Genomic DNA, 15,460 nt, shown 5'->3' with positions numbered 1-15,460 from the left:
CCTCAGCGGGCGGGTTGGTCGGATTGGGCCTGGGGACCTGGCTGAGGGCGGGTTGGGTCTCAGGGGCACTGGGCCTTGGCGACTGGGCTATGTGTCGGGTTGGGCCTCAGGGGCCCTGGGCCTCCGCGACCTGGCTACGTGGCAGGTTGGGCCTTGGGGGCCCTGGACTTCGGCAGCTTGGCAGAAGGCTGGTCTAGGCCAAGGCAGTAGAGGGCTGGCTGGGTGTAATGGGTGCAGGGAAGTAGTATCTGTATTTGATTACATAAAAGATGCCTCTCTTAGTCTCTCTGTACTGTGGGTAACCCGAATTTCCTGATATCTGCGCCGATATCCCTCTCTATTTGTTCGACTTTGTTAGTTTATTCTTCCTTTTCTCTGGAAATGCAGCCTTCTAAGTGGGGTTGCTCTAGCCCTGCATTCCAAGGTCTGCAGGTGGCAGAGGCACTCGCCGGCGTGGGTGCGGGAGCGGGAGCCGCGTACAGGCAGGCAAAAGCACAAAATGCCTGTAATTCCTCAGTAATTTGATCTTTTAAAAAAGCAAGTTCAGAATGTTGAAATATAAGATCGTATGTTTGTTCAAAGGTTGTCTGTCTACTAGACAGAGGTTTCCTATGTGCGATTCCACCCCTTTTTCCCGAGACTGCCCTACCTGAGCTGCCTGGTCAGGGAAGCACTGGAAGTCCTCGCCTAGAACATTGTTTTTGTGGATCATGTTATACCAATTGACTTTGTTATCCCCTGAGACTATGGTCCTGAGTCCCCATACACAGTGAATCATTCCTTCAAGGTTTTTAGTTAAGTCTAAGTTTTCATAATTTTGCCTCCTGTATGTTTAACCGTGGCACTATAGGATCAGCACTGGACTGCAAACCGTAAGGTCAACAGTTCAAACCCACAAGTTGCTCTTCAGAAACATACAGGGTTGCTATGAGTTGGAATCAACTCACTGGCTCTTAACAACAACAACAATGTTCCACCACATTTACGAATATAGTTGCAGCAATTTGTCCTCTGTCAAACCTGTATGTATTTGTGTGTATTCTCCCACTCTCCCTCCCACATTAATTCAGCCTGTGTCTATCCATGCGTCAACTCATAGATCACTGTTATTGCAGAGTTGTGTATATAACAGTAGTACCTCTGTTAAAGTAAGACATTTTTATATTTATTTGTAGGCAGTTTACCTATATGAGGAGCCCTGGTGGCACAATGATTATAGTGCTAGACTGCTAACCCAAAGGTTGGTGGTTCAAACCTACCACCCACTCTGCCAATGTGTCAGTCTGCTCCCATAAAGATCAAGACAGCAGCAGCCTTGGACACTCTCTGGGGCATTTCTACTTTGTCCTATATAGTTGCTGTGAGTCAGAATTGACATAGAAAGGCAGAGGTTTGGTTTGCTTTTGATTTTAGTAGTGGTCACAACTTTCAAACTGTGTTTGCATTAATTATTTCATGCTTTCCCGGGTTTAACCCTATGAGATCAGTATGGTGGATGCATTTATTCTTGTGTTACAGATGAAGAAAATGGGAGTGCGGAGGTTTTGTGACTTGACTAAATGAATTCATGTATGTGGAAATCCCTCATAAAATGTTAAGTGCCTTTGAGCCAGTTATAATGACCGTTTATAATAGGGTTTCCTAGGAGTGCCTGATGAATTTGAACTCTCCACCTTTCATTTAGCAGTCCATTGTAAAATATAAAGGTCTAAATAGATAAGAAGATTTTTATTATTATCTAGTAATATTGGTGTTGTTTTTGCTAAGAGCAGTCAAGTCAGTTCTGACTCATAGCAATCTAGTATAGGGTATCTGAGGAACAGTGGATAGCTTTGAACTGCCAACTTTGTGGTTCACAGCCCTGTCTCATCCTACAGTGCCACACCAGGAGTCCTCTAGTATTAGATATTATTATTTAGGAGATATTGGTATATATTTTAAAATTTAGGCCTTTTTTTTTCTTTTATTCTGATATTCATTCTCCTTATGTACTTTTTATTTTTCCATATATTGACTAGTTGCCACACTGCTGGCTGCCAGTCATCTTACTTTGCTGTGATCATTTTGGTGGTTTTCTTGGAGGACTGGGAATAGAGTGGTGTCACTTCTTCAGTGTTCCTGTTTACATATTTGGAGGCAATTCTTGGCCTCTAATGCTAACTACATTTTGGTTTAATAAACAGGAGTGAAGTTGTGTTTAAACAAAAACAAACCAAAAGACCCAATGCGAATGCTTGTATACATAGTTCTTTTATAGGCTCTCGATACAATTTCAATATCCTAATGTATTAAAGTTAAAAAAGAGTAAAGAGGGCATACAGACAATTTTTGGGAAGATGAGCAATTGAATTACTAGTAGGAATTATTGTGTGTTTTTCTTCAGAACACCTATCAAAGATTTCATTCACAATAGAGTTGTTTTGCTGTTGTTGTAAAGTGCCCTCAAATTGGTCCTTACACATAACCACCCTGTCTAGGGTTTCTGAGGCTATAAATCTTGGCTTGAGCAGAAAGCGTCATTTTTTTCCCTGTGGTTTGAACCCTGACCTTGTGGTTAGTAGTCCAGTATTTACCTTACAGAGACACTATACTCCCCTTTGAAACATCAGAGGAGTAGAAAATACAAAGCTGCTTCATATAAGAAATATTCAGGAACCTGTGTCCTAGAATGAACACATGTTAATATTTTCTCTGCAGTGATTACTTGTGAGATTGAATGCAGTGAGTCTTGTTATGATGGCCTTGTGCTTCTGCACACATGCATCATCTCAGCTGAATATGAATCTGACCTTAATTTCTAGGTGATTTCTGTATTTTGTTCAATTAATGTGGTGAGAATGCTCTTCTAAATGTAGTTATTTTTCTCATTCTGGTTTCTGTGGCAAGAGAAAGAGATTTGTTGTATTTCATATCACTTTACTGCTTTCAATCAGGAACCTCCCCTCCAGATGTCTGTCTGACACTCACCATGAACAATTTGGAGATATCTTAGGCTTTGCAAAATTAATAAGTGATTAGCATAAGATTGTACAGTAGTCAGAGGACAGTGGATTCTCTTCAATTTCTTCCAGTAATGACTGTTGAAATCTCATTATTCTAATGGCTATTCAAATATTAGTAGACACTGATGTTTTATCTTACAGTCTGCCGATTTAATTGTAAAATAACTTTTCACTACAAAGTAATTTATTAAAACAGAAAGGCTTCCTAACCAATACCATAGTAGTTTTCCATTCTTAGTCTTTATTTTCTGTTTAGTGCTAGCCAATAGGAAAATATACAGCAATTCAGATCAGCATGTAGATTCAGATTGTTGTTGTTAAGTGCTATTGAGTTGGTGCCGACCCATAGTGACCCTGTATAGGGCTTCTGAGGAGTGGTTGGTGAGTTTGAATCACTGATACTGTTGTCCAGTAATTATCCTACAGCTCCATACCAGGACTCCAGATTCAAATTGTTGTTGTTGTTAAGTGCCATCGAGTCAGTTCAAAACCCAGAGTGACACTGGATAGAGTTTCCGCGGAGAGACTTAGAGAGCCTTAAATAACTTCCCATCTCACTCAGAAGAGCATTCTTATTGTTCCCTGGTCTGACTTCATAGCCTCTACCCATCTCTCTGTTCTCATCTTCTGTCACTCACTTTGTGGCCCACTGTTGTCTACCACTGACCTTTCTTCTGTTCCATGACAATTTACATTTGCCACTTGAAGTTGTGTTTCCTCCATATAGTCTTTTTTTTTTTTTTTTTTAACTATAATTTCCATGTTATTTTCTTCCAATTTAGTTTTTTTCCACCTTCAAGGACTCAAAATCTGTTTCTGGGCTTTGGTGGGACAGCAACTGCAGGTCTAAATTGGGGTGGGGGTGTTCTGTCCTTCCAACCTTCAGCAGATGGTTCCTGACCACCTTGTGAATGGCACAGCTCACACAGCTTGGGGAGCACATGCTCATCAGAGTCTGTGCTTTGGAAATGTCACCGATGGCTGCAGCTTCTACTGGGTTTCCAATTGTGAACTTCTTAATGACCTTGTTTTGGGGCATGCAACAGGCGTAATTCCTGCAGCAAATCAGTTACACATGTTTCTCCTTTTGTTTGCATTCACATATCAGCTTGAACTTCCACTGCCTAATCTAAAGTAGGAGTCCTGATGTGGTGCTGGACTGTGCCTGTTTGAATCACAAGGTCAGTGGTTCAAGCTCACCAGCCACTCTATGGAAACCCTATACAGGGTTGCTGAGGGTCGGAACCAACTTGAAGGTACTTAATAACAACAACAACAATCTAAAGTAATCATTTAGTCTCAATGGTAGTCATATTGAAGGAAGCCTAGTGGTGCTGCAGACTAGGCTTTGGGCTGTTAGCCTCAGGGTCAGGGGTTAAAGCCTACCTATGTCTGTGCAGAAGAAAGATGAGCTATCTGCTACTGCAGAGGTTAACAGTCTTAGAAACCCTATATAAGGTTGCTATTATGAGGCAGAATTGACTTAATGGCAGTGTGGTGTTTTTTTAAAATCATATCACCCTATTTAAATTTTCTCTACCTCTTTTCACTACCTGACAATTTTCTTTTCTTCTTTTTTTGATAATCTCTTTTATCCTTAGTGTGGTGATGTATGTACTGTAAGCACTGGACTTCTAACTGCAAGGTCAGTGGTTCAAACTCACCAGCCATTCCTCGGAAACCCTATACAGGGTTGCTGTAAGTTGAAATCGACTTGACAGTACTTAATACAACAACAACACTTTTGCCCCTAGAATGCATGCTTCCTGAGAGTAGGGTGCTTGCTTTCTTTTCCAGCACTGTATCCCCTGTGTCTAGAACAGTGCCTGGCACGTAGCATCTGATAGTTGAATAAATGACTAGAATGATATCCTACTGTGTCATGCTGTGTGTGAGACACCGTGCAAAGTCCAGAGCTTAACTGGGAAGATGGACAATTCAATAACTGTAGTATAAGTCCTATACTAGAAGAAAATAGAAAACACCATGCTCTGGTAGCGTTGTGGTTACAAATCGGGCTGTGAACCTCACGGTCAGCAGTTCAAAACTACCAGCTGTTCCGCGGGAGAAAGATGAGGCTTTTTGCTCCTGTAAAGATTTACAGCCTCGGAAACCCTGTACAGGGTTGCTATGAGTCGGACCCGACTCCATGGCACATAACAACAACAACAACAAATGGCATCCTCACTAAAGAGTAGTAAATTTCTCAAGGTAGGTCAGGGGGTATTAGAGATGAGTAAATGTATTAGTGCTTCATATTTTACGTTAAACTGTTCTCCCCAAGGCACTTTGCTGATTAGCTGCTGGCTAGTTCTTGAATTTCTAATACTTCATTTAACCTTGCAATTTACTTTTCTGTAAAAAGATGGTGGTGATATTGACCTTAAGAATATTGTAAAGATTAATCATTTAATGCTGGTTAAGTGCTTTGAAAATGCAAAATGCAATGTAAGCCCTATGTTCTTAATCATATTAACAACCACTTTGTATAATTAAGTTTTATTATGTGCTTAGTTCCCAATTATTCAGATAGAAATAAAGATGACAACATGCCCCCCCCCCTTCCAAAGAGATTATTTAGGTAAGACCAATTTTTTATTTGACATGGACTTTTTGTATTGTATTGTTTGTAGAAAATACAAGTAATGTCTGCATTTTCTAATTCCTCTTTCAGAAGAGTAGTAATATAGTCTAACCCCCAGGAGGCAGTAGTATACCAAGAAAATTGTACGTTGAAGCTAAGGAGCAGATCAAGTCTGTTAGTGATTAGTGGCTTGATAAAACATGCAGAAACTTCCTTCTTATTGATGAGATAGTGAAGGTTTCACAGATTTTTAACAAATTTCATTTTCCTATAGTGTTGTGTTATCTTGTCTTTATTTTTTTCCCTTGAGACAGGATCCTATCTACTTCAGTATGTGGAGCATAATGATACTTGTGTATAGAAGTACCTCACTATACACTATGCTTTGGAGTTCTGATGTGGTGACATGGGATAAACCCACTGACCACTCCTCAGAAATCCTATACTGGGTTGCTATGAGTTGGAAACGACTCGATAGTACTTAACAGCACCAACATAGCATAATATTAAAAAAAAAAATCTTTCCTAAACATTATAAATCAGTTGGATTTTTTATAAACAGAATTTTGCTTTAAATATATTATGGCAGGAAGCCTTGATCTTTGTTCCAGCCTTGAAGTACTGAGGGATAAGATACACTTATAACCCGAACTATAACTTGCTGTGTCAGTGATTCTTACTTTATGGCAATTTTCTTGCAGATTTTAGAGGGTTTCCTGTTACATCCTCTAATTAAATAATTCTACTTCATAGAATTAGATTTAGCCATCTTCATGAGGGGTGATGGCTACCAAAAGAGTTTTATTCTTAAAGTAGAAGACTTGTATATTACTTAAACTTCAAAGTATTTTAGCATACTAACATATTAGCAATGGTGTTTTCCTAAAGTGTGTACACTTTAAAGATTTTTAATAGTGAAGCAGTTGGGTATTTGTAGGTTCGCTGATGGTCTCTTCCATGGGCTTCCATAATGAAAACCCAAAACAAACCAGTGTTGTCAAGCCAATTACAACGTATGATGGACCCCTTTTGCATCAAAGTAGAACCTGCTGTATAAGGTGTTCAAGGCTGTGACCTTTCAGTAGGAGATCACCAGGTCTTTCTTGTCTCCGGGTAGATTTAAACTGCTAACCTTTTGTCACCCCAAAACAACAATAACAAAAAACCAAACCCATTGCCATAGAGTGGATTCTGACTCAGCAACATTATATGGGTTTCCATGACTATAAATCTTTGTGGGAGCAGAAAGCCTCATCTTTCTCCTGAGAAGCAACTAGTGGGTTTGAACACCGACCATGTAGTTAGTAGTCCAGCACTTATACTACAGCAGCATCAAGGGCTCCCATAATATCCTATCATTTACTTTATCCTTGTAATAGACTGTTTATTTTTTCCATATCCCTTACTAGACTGTGAGTTTTTTTTTTTTTTAAGAGCACGGACATGGTTTATTCACTTATGTGCCCCAAGAGTTCAATGCCTGGCACATAGTAAGTGCTCAACAGATAGTATAAATGAATGCAAGATTTGTGTAGACTTGAGAAATTTAAAATTTTACTTTGTGCAAAAACAGATGTCATTTGCACACACTTTCTGCTGTAGATAGTGGTTGGGAGTTATTTTATACTGTTTGAGGACATTTTTGGGAAATTCTGATGAGGAATATTGGTTTCAGAGCTTCCTGAAGGCACCAGTAGGCACTTAAAAGTAGTTTTATTCCTAACAAAGATGTGGAGACTGACAGGTTAGATACTGTGTTCAGAAGGTAGCTTGGCACATTCTTTTATTGGTTACTAATTCTTGGAAGGAGTCCTGGTGTGGCACTGTGGGTTAATGCGCCAGACTGCAAAGCTGTTTGAACTGCACGATCGGTGGTTCAAGCTCACCAGCTACTCCTTGAAAACTTTATACAGGGTCACAGTGGGTCGGAATCGACTCGACAGCCATTAACAACAATTCTTGGAAATTACAGGGAATTGATGAGAACTAGCATTTTAACTGATTTCAAAATAGGTATGAGGCTTGATTTTAACGTTTTTTTATTACTATATTTTTAAAATCACTCCTGTTTATAAGGTATTCTACATTCTCTATGGAGATGTTAAGATTTGAAATCCCCTACTAGTGTGGCACTGTGAGTTACTGTGCCAGGCTGCAAAGCCATTTGAACTGCAAGGTCGGCGGCTCAAGCTTACAACCCTATACAGGGTTGCTCTGGGTCGGAATCAACTTGATGGCACTTAACAACAACAACTGCTCTTCTAAGGAGCTCTGGTAGTGTAGTGGTTACAAGTTGGGCTGCTAACTTCAAGATCAACAGTTCAAAACTACCAGCTGTTCTGCAGAAGAAAGATAAGGCATTCTGCTCCCATAAAGATTTACAGCCTTGGAAACTGTATGCAGGGTCACTGTCAGCTGGAATTGACTCACAGCACACCACCACCACCACCACCACCACCACCACTGTCCCTCTGATAGTCTCTGCCCTCTCATACACACACACACACACACACACACACACACACACATATTTTCCTGCTGCTGCTCTCAGAATCAGTGTGTGTGTGTATGGGGGTGTAGTTTAGGCTATGTTGTCACCAGCGATCATAAATAGATTGGCAGCCTAAGGCATGGTTTGACTGCTGTTGAGCTGTAGAGACAGTCTTTGGCTAAAGTTGGCTTGACTCTATACTTTTTTTTTTTTGCAGTTAAAGATTGTTTTATTGAGGAGCAAGAGATGGGGAAAGGTGGGGGTCGGTTACAGCCCCTCAGCCCCACCAGGGGGAACAGGGCCCTTCCCCACCTCTGTCCCTCCCCTGCACCATTTGTTGTTGTTAAGTGTCATTGTTAAGTGCCATCGAGTCGGTTCTGACCCATAGCGACCCTGTACAGGGTTTCTGAGGGTGTAAATCTTTACAGGAGTAGAAAGCCTCATCTTTCTCCTGCGGAGCTGCTGGTAGTTTTGAACCGCTGACCTTAAGGTTCGCAGCCCAATTCGTAACCACTACGCTACCAGAGCCCCTGCACCATAGGGGTATATTTTGTGCGAACTTTGCCCTAGGGTGAAGTTGGAGGGTGGGCGTGAAATGTCAGCAGCTGGGACAGGTAGCAATGCTACTGGTGCTGGGGGTTTATAGGGTTCAAGGAGGAGGGCTGAGAAAGTGTTGACCTTGTCCTCCCCTCATACCTCGTGGGGCAACAGTGGCAACTTCACAATGTGGAAGTCTTCATACAGGTCCCTCATGTGGTCCAGGTACTTGGCAGGCTTCACACATCTTGCAGGGCTTCTCAGGGTCAGGAAAGACAAGCTGGTCGACAATGATGTTGTGTGCGTCAATCTTGCACTTGGCCAACTTCTGAATCAGTCTCTATGTCTCATACAGGGACAGGAATTCGGTGATGCACACACAGATAAAGGTGGTCTGCGTAGGGTCCTTGAACTGCTCACTGACAGAGCGGATGACAGGCAGTGTCTCCTCCAGCTTGGAGGCCAGCTGGTCTGCATTCATGTCCCCCAGGCCCAGCATGTTGCACATCTGTGAGATGAAGGGGCTGATCTGGTTCTTGATCTGCATGAGGTGGCCCAGGACCCTCTCGACGATGGTGGGGAAGTTGAGTAGCCTCAGCGTGTGGCCCATGGGTGCTGTGTCTAATACCACCACTGAGAAGTTCATGCCCTTCACCAACCTCATGACCTCAGCATAGCTCATGGCCTCGTTGATTCCTGGGAAGGCAGTCACAGCTTCCTGCATCATCTTCTTGCCCATGCTCAGCATGTTGTCCTCCTCAAAGAACTCGTCGGGCAGCACAGCCATGCCAAGGCTGGGGTCAGTCTCCATGCCGAAGAGGTTGTCATAGCCTTTGACCTTGTTAGGTACCTTGGAGAACTGGTCAAAGCATCTGAGATGTTGTGGGCTGGGTCCGTGGAGATGATCAGAACACTCTCCTGCCCCTTGGATAGCTGGACTGCCAGGCTGCAGCTGCAGGTTGTCTTGCCCATGCCACCCTTGCCCCCAACGAAGATCCACTTAAGGCTGCACTGCTTGATGATGTTGCTAAGCGTAGGCTACAGCGGTTCCTGACTCTACACTTTTACCTGCCTATAGTTATGACTCTGGTAGCATAGTGGTTACAAATTGGGCTGTGAGCCGCAAGGTCAGCAGTTTGAAACTACCAGCGGTTCCGTGGGAGAAAGATGAGGCGGTCTGCTCCTGTAAAGATTTACAGCCTCGGAAATCCTGTGAAGGTCGCTATGAGTCGGAACCGACTCCATGGCACATAACAATAGTTATGACAGTTATACCTTCTCACCATCATCTATCCTAAAACCTGCACAGCTACTTTTTTGTTTTGTTTTGTTTTGCTATTAGGAATGTGAGGAAATGTTTTAAAAAATATTTGAAGTGGCATAGAATGCTCACTATTATTATTAATTTGGTTGTTGGGGTCTTTGACGGATATGTGCAATGAAGCTTCCCTCCCCGACCCTCCCTCAACCCCCACCACTATGACTTACAAGGACTGAGAAGGAATTAAAGAAAAAAATAATTGTTTAAATTACATATTGTTGTTGTGTTAGTTGCTGTTTTGTGGGCAAGAACAAAACCTTGCCCAGTTCTACACCTTCATTCTAATTGTTGATATACTTTGAGCCCATTGTTGTGGCCACTGGATATTTCACCCTCGGTAGCTCATCTTCTAGCACTGTATTGGACAGTATTCTGTTATGATCCATTGGGTTTTCATTGGCTAATTTAAAAAAATAGATACCCCAATCTTTCTGTCTAGACTGTCTCAGTCTAGAAGCTCCACTGAAACCTGTCTACCATGAACAGTGTTGCTAGTATTTGAAATACTGGTCATAAGACTTTTAGCATCATAATAACACTGACAGATGATGGAAATTCTGAATACTCAGAGAGACATAATTCTAGTCAGTAATGGTTTTAGTAAAGGGAAGTTATGAAAAATATTCTTATGTTTCATTTTACCAGTTTTCTCCAGAATGTACAATTTAGGTTAAAGGGTCATATAACTGTGGTAATTTATGTAATCCCTTATTTGAAACCCCTCAGTTTACATATCTAAACAATGTTGAAATTGCCAATCTCATAATAACGTTGAAAAAAGCTGACATTTTCGTTGGGGATGAGAGATAAGATTAGCTTATTAGCAATTAAAACATAATGCTAGAATTGAAGTGGTATCTAAAATTAGCTTTGTCTCTAAAGTTGTTAGCCTCTCATCACAGTTTATGGCTCTTTATCTGTGCCTGGAGTGTAGTACTGTGGACTTTATAATTTTTGGTCTTTGTATCAATAAAAGATAAGCTGAGATGAGCAAGAGTATGGTGGCTCCCTATGATGAGCACTGAACTGAGAACCACAAAGTAGGTGGTTCGAGCCCACCATCTAGTTCATGGGAAAAAGATGAGGTTTTCTGCTCCTGCAAAAAGTCTCAGAAGCCCTATACAGGGTCTCTATGAGTCAGAACTGACTTGACGGCACTTAACAACAATAATCTTTTGTGCATACCTCTTAAATATACCAATGAATGAATGAGAAAATGTCTTCTTTCAAGCCCAGGAATTCTTGACCAATGGTTCCATAAGTTTATTTGTTAATTTTTTTTCCCTGGTGAGCACAGAGCCTCATTTCTGAGTATTTCTTCCCTTCCCTTGAGCTATATAGTAAAACTGGTAAATGACCATAGACAGAGAGACAGAAAAAGAAAACCTCTAGGTCCATGTGGCCGTCAGAGGCACAAATGAAAACATTATATGGGTATATCATCACCTGTCTGTCCACTTATCATACTCTGCTGGCTCGTGTATGGCTATGATGCTGAAAGTTATGTCACCTGCATTTAAAATAGCAACAGTGTACCTAGGATTACCCTAGGTGGACAGTTCTCAATGGAGCTTCCAGACTAAGACACACTAGGATGAAAGACCTGGTGGTCTACTTCTGACAGCCAATGAAAACATTATGGATCACAAGAAGACATTGTCCAACTTGCTTACCTTGGACGTATCACCAGGAGGGATCCCTCACTAACGGCACACATCAGGCTGGGTGAAACAAGGGTGTGGAGACTCAGTGAGACAGAGTGATTGGAACATTCTTGGGATTGTGAGAATGATGTAGGACCAGACCATGTTTTGTTTGGTTGTACATAAGATTGTTCTGAGTTGCAGTTGACTCGACAGCAGCTAACAACAACATGTGGGTGTATAACTTTTAAAGATTTAAATTTTGAATAGATGATTCTTCATGTGATGCTGTGGGACAATGCACTGAACCAAAAGGTTGGTTTGAACTGCAAAGTTGGCAATTCAAACTCACCTGCTGCTCCTCGGAGACTATACAGACAGGGTTGCTGTGAGTCGGAATTGACTCGAAGGCACTTAACAACAAACAACAACAGCTCATAGTATAGAGTTAAGAAGGTACAAAAAGGTAAACAGTAAAGAGTAAGTTTTCCTTTCATTCCTCCCTCTAACCACCGTTTTCCCTCTCCAAAGCTAACTTCCATTGCTGGATTGTTTATGTCTTTCCTGGGGTATTGGACGAATGTGTAAGTATCTGTATGTGTGAAGGGACTTCAGAAGATTCATAGAAAAATTCCATTATATTTCAATTCAATTTTTTTCACAATTTATTGAAGCCCTCCTCATATATATGATTGCTATCAGTCTTGGATTGATAAAGAAAATAGAGTCATGTAAGATATTTTGGTGTTTAAACAAGAAGTTTGCTTTAGGAATTAATTAGGACTTACATAAATATTGGAAGAGTTGGGGGTGTAGGTCAGGGAAATTGCTGTAGAAAGTCAGGGAAGCAGACCTCAGGGTTCCCAAAAGCTGATTGGGAAACTGCCAGAATTACCAAGTGACTTTGACAAAGCTTCTGCCATGTATTTTGGTTTGCAGCAATAACACAGGTGATTCTAATGCATTCTCCCAGAGGCTGCTGGGAGTCTTAACATCTACCTCTCTCTTCTTATAGCAACCTCCAAAGAATAATGATTTCTGCTTTTTTACAAACCTCACATGAATTGTTCTCATGGGGAAATATCTAACCCATATCTATACTGAGAAGTATATCGGAGAGCTTTGTGGTGGTGGTGGTGCTGCACCACAGAGTTGGTTCCGACTCATAGAGAGACCCTGTATAGGATTTCTGAGGCTGTAAATCTATAGGAGCAGAAAGCCTCGTTTTTCTCTGGTAGATTAAAACTGCTGACCTTGTGATTTGCAGCCCAACTCATAATCCACTACACTACCAGAGTTCCTTAGAGTAGAGTTTAGGAGAGTATAGAATTATGCCAAGTTGTCCAGATTTTGATCAATAAGATTTTGACGTGAAAAAACTATTGTATTCCAAATGGAACTGCTTGTGCAATAAGAAAGAAATCTAAAGTTTTTATGTTACTGTTGTTGTTGTGAAGTGCCGTTGAGTTGGTTCCAACCCATAGCGATCCTGTACAGGGTTTCCAAGGAGTGGCTGGTGAACTTGAAGCACAGACCTTGTGGTTCAAAGCGACTTTGCAGTCCAGCACATTAACCCACAGCACCACACCAGTACTCCGCACATATTGCAATCGCTGTTCCAGTTATCACATTGTTGTTGAAGTGAGTAAATTAAATGTTTGACCATAGAAGGCTAATTTTTAAGTTGATAATTTTGTATGGCCCATGTTATGTGTATAATAACAATTACATATTATTCATGGGCCATATAAAATATAATATATAAATAATGCAAATTTTAACAGAAAGAAGGTAGCCCACCCTTGGTATACATCACTGTAAGCCATTGTAGAATTACTGGATTTTACTCAGGAATTGTGGAGCCTGTAACAGGTTTTGAATAGGTAAACAACATGATCTGACTTTTGAGGGCAGTCTGGCTTCTGTGGTTGAGACTGGACCACAGAGGATTACTGCCTGGGACCACCACAGGAATTCATGTGAGAGATGATAGTAGTAGTGTGGAGGTAATGAGCAATAGTCATGTTCTGGATATAATTTGAAGTAGCACTAACAAGTTTTTTTTGACAGTTTGGAGGAGTCAAGGATGATTTCAAGATATTTTACTTGAGTAACTGGAAGAGGAAAGTTGCCAGGAACAATGATGGACTAGATTGGGAAGAAGAAGAGTTCATTTTGGACATGTTGAGTCTGAGATATCTAAAAGACATATAACTGAGATGTTGAGTGGAAGTTAAATATATAAGTTTGAAGTTTAGGTGAGAGGTCTGAGATAAAAATACAAATTAGTGTTTTAAAACCAGGATACTGGGTGAAGTTACTAAGGGGTAGGTGGCTAGAAAAGAGAAGACCGGGATTAACCTGAAGGTGTGCCACCCTTCTGAGGTCAGGAAGAAGACAAACAACAATGAAAGGAGATTGAGAAAAGTAATGAATGATACAGAAAAAAAAAAAAGGTGGTTTGGCATTCTGGAAGCCATGTTATACCTTATAACTGGGCCGTGAGCATGATCAGGGTACTGAAAAGCTGTCGTTTATTTCTGAAAGTAGAGGTTTATTCTAAGTGTGTTTGGAGGCTGCTGGTAACTTTATGTAAATGTATTTTAATTTAAATAAAAACTGATTTCTATAATTATTTCACAAGAGTTCACTGATCCTGGTAATTGATTGTACAAGCATCAAATACTTTGCATCAATGTTAGAGGGTTTGAATTTCCAACCTTTCAGCAAGTAGTCAAGCACTTAACCAGCTGTGTCACCTAGTGACTTTGAAAAATGACATGAAGGTAGTGTCTGACCTCCTCTGACTTCACAAGGGACAAGGAGAATCAAATTCAACATTAGCCCAAGACTGATTCTTATAAAGCAGAGGCCAGGCATGCCTCCACCCTCTTCCTCCTTTACCAGTTCTGACACCAAGCATCTCTCCCATGGCACCCTCTACATTGCTGAGTTCCATAATTTTTTTTTTTTTTTTTTGTAGTGAATACAAAACTCACTGGTTAAAATTCAGAGTCTGAAATGCTCAGCATACAGTTCTTTGATTAGGATTACTTCTTCTCAGCAGTGTCTTTGGACATGCCTCTCACCATACAGCCCCTTGGACAGTGCCCTGCTTGAAAAATGTTTGAAAGCTTTTTTAGCACTGCCATTAAATACCCAAAAGGCATTATACTCTACCATACGCTTCAGCCTGAAGGTGTTTAGATCTAGCTCCATGGGTCAGCAAACCTAGCCCTTTCCCCCAATTAAGTGCCCCGAAGCACCCCACTCCATAAGTGAGCCTCCAGCCTGAAGGTACTCTCAGATTTACTTCATCTGTGGGCCAAGAAGCATTCTACTTTGTCTTGAGCTCTTGGTTTTGCTGCTACCACTCCTCTGCTGCTCCTCTGGTATCTTAGCTCAATATTTTCTGGATTGAGGATGTTCAATGTGCAGGGATCTCGGGGTCTGAAGAATGTACTCTACTCCTTGCTCTTCTCTCTTGGTGGTGAGCTGTCTCTTCCTACATCTGAGATGGTTCATTTTAAACCCAAGGGGATGGCAAAACAAATTATTTCCCACATTACAAATTCTGTACTCCCTTATGTGCTTGTTTCCACCCAAGACTATGGCTAAAAGAGTCATATCAAGTAATTCACTGTATCACAGATTGAAAATTGTTGTTATTGTTGTGCTCCGTTGAGTCAGTTCCAACTCATAGCGACTCTTTATAGGGTTTCCAAGGAGTGGCTTGTGGGTTTAAACCACTGACCTTGTGATTAGCAATCCAGTGCTTGTCCTATAGCACCACACCAGGACTCCACTTTAGTTTCCACTAATTTATAATAAGTCTAATGAAAGGTGAAGCTTCATACCTTTGTATCATTTATATATATATAT

General features: G+C 41.1%; 1 protein-coding gene and 1 pseudogene across 1 annotated transcript in view; one reads left to right on the top strand and one right to left on the bottom strand.

The window, feature by feature from the left end:
* Positions 1 to 15,460, top strand: part of TTC28 (tetratricopeptide repeat domain 28) — an 812,316-nt gene that overhangs the window by 37,453 nt on the left and 759,403 nt on the right. The window lies entirely within an intron of this gene.
* Positions 8,591 to 15,460, bottom strand: part of LOC102823371 — a 204,911-nt pseudogene continuing 198,041 nt past the window's right edge.

Source organism: Chrysochloris asiatica, unplaced genomic scaffold (genome assembly GCF_000296735.1).
Source record: "Chrysochloris asiatica unplaced genomic scaffold, ChrAsi1.0 scaffold00128, whole genome shotgun sequence".
NCBI lineage: Eukaryota > Metazoa > Chordata > Mammalia > Afrosoricida > Chrysochloridae > Chrysochloris > Chrysochloris asiatica.
This window is presented reverse-complemented; position numbering and strand designations above follow the sequence as displayed.